Genomic DNA, 5,226 nt, shown 5'->3' with positions numbered 1-5,226 from the left:
GAGAGAAAACGCGCAAACCTCCGTGCATCGCTCGGCCCCGACCACTCACTCATCGTAACAGGGAACTCCCTGATATTTTCCTCGCCCTCGCTTCTACCATCGCTCGGCCCATAGAATGTCATGCAGCTGCGTCTCCGGCCCGCCCAGGACGAGCCTATTTTCTGTCATGATTTTTTGTCATACAAGTAGGAGGCCACCACACCTACGATGATACGCATTTTTGTCACAATTATCGTCATAAAAGTGTCATAAGCATGACAGGAAAAAAACCGTTCGGGCCAAAATGTAAAGGATGTGTATTTTTTGTAGAGATGTTTGACTGGTATAATTGTGTATGAAGTTTCACGAAGAAATGACATTAATACAATTTCAGACAAAATCATAGCAAAGCACTATTTGAAGGGATACTAAGATTCCCAGGTGGCATTCTTTCATTGAAACATACATAGTCGAATGGTATACTCATGCATGAAGTTTCTCCACTACCACATAACCCAGGTGACATTCCTTCACGAAACTTCGTACGTGAGTAGAATGATCGACAAGTTTGATTCCCCGAAATTTCATATTCTTTTGGTTTTTTAGTATTTTTTGAATTTACTATCCACATGGGAGCACGTGAAACTAAGTTCACCTTTGTATTTTTGTTACTAGATATTGTCATTTATAGTTTCATACAAGCATTCAGTATGGGAAAAATGGTTAAAATATTTATTAAAAATCATATAAAATATAAAACTGCATTTGTACTAGAATCAAGGAAATCTAGCCACTTTTCAATTGTGCGGGTCATCAATTGATGCATACATCCGGCTTTCTAGCACATGACTCTTATTCCCAATACATCCTGACTCAATATTGAATATAGTTATGGTATCAATTAAAAAGTAAATACGTGTATCTAGTATTACTTTGTTGATTTTTGGACTAAATCCTGAACTACAAAGGCTATGCAAGCGAGAGTGCCACCGGCGCTAGGGGAGCAATGTCCAATGTCAGCTCCTCCGATCGCAGGGCTTCCATGGTCTGGGTGATGGACGGTCGTATGCTCGGATCTGGGTGCACGCACAAGAGCCCAATGAGTAACGTGCGTTCCATCTGTTGATACACGACATTGGACTCCCCGCTTATCAGCCTCTCATCTGCGGCGTCCAGGATGTCATTCCAATGGTACGAACTCCTTACCCATGATGACAATGGAGGCCTATCATGGAGACACATGGTTGGATCCCTTCCAGAGACCATCTCTAGTAGGATAATCCTGGAACTGTATATGTCTGACTGCCTGTTCCGTTGGCTCGTGTCGAGGAACACAGGGTCTACATATCCATAAGTGCCTTGCAGAACATCTGTGGTCTGTGACCCAGTTTCGTGGTGAACAAACCTTGCCAATCCGAAGTCACCCAACTTGGCACCGTATGAAGACCCAAGCAGCACGTTGCTGGACTTGATATCGCTGTGTACGATACATTGTTGGCCTTGTTCACAGTCTACATGGAGGTATTGCAGTGCAGACCCTAGGTCGAGGATGATCTCGTACCTGCTTGTCGAAGCATGTAACCATTCATAATGTATCGAGAAAAAATGAAGTTGCATGCAATGATGTAAATGCTCTCGAGATGGCATTATAATGCCGACCTTGCTATACGTACGACAGACTGCCTGTCCAACACTGTACGATTAGAGCCAAATCATACATAATTCAGTTTGTGGGCCATAGTAGTTAGAGATGCGTTGCTCTCTGGTCGTACGGATCGGATGGGAAAATCATCGTACGTAGAGCAGTTTTGTTATAATGCGTACCTCTTGGACCATGGTAACCAACTATTGCCCCTGTGTAGGTGTTGATCGAGGCTACCTTGTGGCAAAAGCTCGTACACAAGGAATACACGCGTGTACCAGTCGTCCCACCACCAGCATATGAACTCAACCGGGTTCCTCTTGCGATCGTAGCACCAGCCTATCATCTGGACTAGGTGTCGGTGCCTCAGGCCACTGGCAATAGCGAGTTCATCCTCGAACGCCTTCCTCCCTTCGCCGGATGATACTGGCCTGAATCTCTTTACCGCCACATCTCTATCTGTCAGTTGGCCCCGATAAACAGAGGCGGAACCTCCTTGCCCGAGCTTGTTCTCCTGTGAGAATTTGTTGGTTGCACGTGCCAGCTTATGGTAATCAAAATGTTCAAGGCCTCTGGCGAGAGCTCTGTAATGCTTCTTTCTCGTGCATAGCTGCCGTCGTCGGACGCCAACAAAGATGCACACAATCGCCAAAAAAACGATAACCGGTCCAGTTGCTTCTACTAGTAGTTTCCACGGAAACTTGGAGTTCTTCCGTGCATGTGGCGGTTCCAAGGTGGAGTTGAATGACCAGGACATTATTTGTTGTAGCTCGACAGCCACACCGGTGGCACCCGAGAAGCCGATGGCCACCTCACTAGGCAAGAACTGCCTCAGGTCAAGACTTGTGTTGACACGGTATGTCGTGTCGCCGATCTGGAGAACGGCCGCTAGGATTTTTGTGTCGCTACCGTAGCTGATGTGGCAAGTCATTGGGAGGCCGGACGTTAGGTTCCTGCCTGGCACGGCCACGTTGGTGTACTCCCGGGAAACGATGGAGTTGATGTCGATGCCCATGTGGCTACCGCTGTTGTCGACCCCAGCGTTGAAGTACGTGTCAAACTCAATCGCCACGGCGCCAGTCGCGACGCCATTGTTGAAGAGGCCAAGGCTCCCGCCGACGCCGTCAAGTTTGCTCGTCGGAGGATAATGCCCGAGGAAGAATGTCAAGCCATCGCCAGTGTTTGTACTTTGTACTGTTTACCTTTATTTGGAAGGTGAAGGAGGTGGTGAAGCGGGCAAGCTCGCCGGTGACGTTATCCCACAACGGCATGGGCGTGGCGAGGAACGCTCGGCCTACGTTGTTCTGGATGCTTCGATCCTCACCGTTTCTTGTCAGTTGGATCATCTGAGACTGAGAGTCATAGTATGCGTCGCCATGGAAACTGAAGTCCCTGGCGTCGTAGCCGGGCTGGGAGAATTTGGAGCTGAAAGAAAGGGAGGTAACACGAGGTAGTTGTAGAGACCATATGGAGTAGCAGAGGAGCATGAAGAGTATTCGGTGGGAAAAGCTCACAGCGGCCATTTGCTACGTTTTGTTTGGAAGCTCGTGAACAAACACACATCATATATAACTTCTGTCTTCTGACCTCGAAACCTACGACAAGTATTTCGCGATGCACACGAACAACTAGCTTCGAAATCTTCCGACATTGCACGCCCATCCTGTTTACAGGTTGCAATGGCCTCTAGTAATGTCCGTTGAACAGAAAACTTAAAGCCAAACGACAACGCCGGGACACCTTTCTGCGCTATCTCCTACGTAGATATGTGTGCTGTCTGACCAAATCTGAAGCATATGTTATTCCGTCAGCATGCTAGCGTGTTTGTGCTTTGTGGTATTTGTTTCTTTTTTCAAATCAAAACAGCCTTTCGTCCCACTTGATAAATAAAGCACACGGCCAAACAATACATGGAGTTGAGGAAGTCCTCGGAAGCTGTACGCGTTTGTTTCTTTGTTTGGGCTTTTGCTGGTGTCGACCTCAATATTCATGTACGTGTCAAACTCAACCGCCACGGCTCAGTCATCACCGGACGTGACCCTGCTAAAATTTTACTTGAAGATGTTCTGGCCGTTGTCGAGGGGATTGGGAATTCTCGTCGGAGGATAATGCCCGAGGAAGAAAGTGAAATTGGTGCCACTGATTGCACGGTTTACCTTGATTTTGGAATGTAAAGGGAGGTGGTGAATCGGGCGAGCTCGCCGATGACGACGCCCCACAGCGGCACGGGCTGCACGTGCACCAATCAGACTATATCTGTTCTGGATGTTCGGACTCTCTCCTGCTTCTGTCAGATGGATCATCTGAGGCTGGGCGTCTATCGCAAAACTGAAAGTCTTGGGCGTCATAGCCACCAGGTCCAGAGAAGTTGGAGCGGAAAGAAAGCAAGGCAGCACGAGACAGGTGCAAAGACCATATCAAGTAGTAGAGGGGCATGAAGATATGTGTTATGTGGAAAAAGCTCACAACAGTTATTTGATGCTTCATTTTTGGAAGTTTGTCAACAAGCAGATATATAACTTCTGATCTCCAAGTCTTCGATATAGATTTCATTATGCAAACCAACAACCAGCTTTTTTTCCGATAAAGGGCGATTTTATTAACTCAAAATGTAGTATCAAATGGATACAAAGCATTATGAGTAACACCAGGCCTCTGCATAACTAGGATGCACACAGCTAAATCCGAAAGTCCGACCAAAAATCATCAAATAAAAACCGACAAAACGGCAACAGTAGAGTCCTATAGACCGACACTATGCCTATGTCGAAGGAGGTGGTGGGTCGATGCGAAGGTTAAGCTGCCACCCATGTCGGGAAAAAACCTCCATAGCCACCTGCTCCATAACCAACAACCAGCTACCGGGGGTTGGACCTTGATGTCACGTCGCACGCACATCCTGCGTACAGACGAAATTAGCAACAAGCTTCATATTTGCTCCATTCAAACATCTAAGAATAAACAGCCCATCATCAAAACTAGATGAGCGGTAAGACCTCTAATCTGACTACCTATGTTAATGAAGATACTTCATTTTGCGAAGAATTAATGAAGATACTTAACTTGCCAACCATTGTATTAAATATAATACGTGATAAAGTTATGAAGGATCCCCTTGATGTAACCCTTTCATAGATTGAAAAAAATTGTTCAACGCCATCGTTTACGTCAATGGAAGCACTACCTTTCTAAGCAAAGTTACAACCCAAGCTCTATAAATCATAGAGAAGCCCTTCATCTGCCAGGCTTATTCTGGAAATGACCAACACACCTTGCCGTAGGCTTTCTCAAAATTGATCTTGAAAATAACTCCATCCAACTTCTTATTATATAATTTGTGGGTGATTTCATGCAGAATAATAAAGCCTCCATAATATACTGGCCTAGCAAAAAAACGTTTGTGTTGGCTATATAATATTTAAGAGACACATCAATAACCCGGTTAGAACTCCATATAGAGTACATATGACAACGCAAAATTTCAGAATAGACTTAAATCAGTTGTCTGTGCCATAAAATCATGTAGATGCATGGCATTCCACTGACAGAATAAATAATTACAGCACAAGCAATGTTGAAGCGGGTTGATAAATACAACATAATGT

The 5,226-nt window shown here is 45.5% G+C and overlaps 1 pseudogene; it reads right to left on the bottom strand.

Moving 5' to 3' along the window:
• Window positions 1–948: 948 nt before the first annotated feature.
• Window positions 949–3,144, bottom strand: LOC119280108 (annotated as a pseudogene).
• Window positions 3,145–5,226: the final 2,082 nt, after the last annotated feature.

This window comes from Triticum dicoccoides, chromosome 3B (genome assembly GCF_002162155.2).
Source record: "Triticum dicoccoides isolate Atlit2015 ecotype Zavitan chromosome 3B, WEW_v2.0, whole genome shotgun sequence".
Taxonomy (NCBI): Eukaryota; Viridiplantae; Streptophyta; class Magnoliopsida; order Poales; family Poaceae; genus Triticum; species Triticum dicoccoides.
Note: the sequence above shows the minus strand (reverse complement) of the source record. Positions and strands in the feature narration are given on the sequence as shown.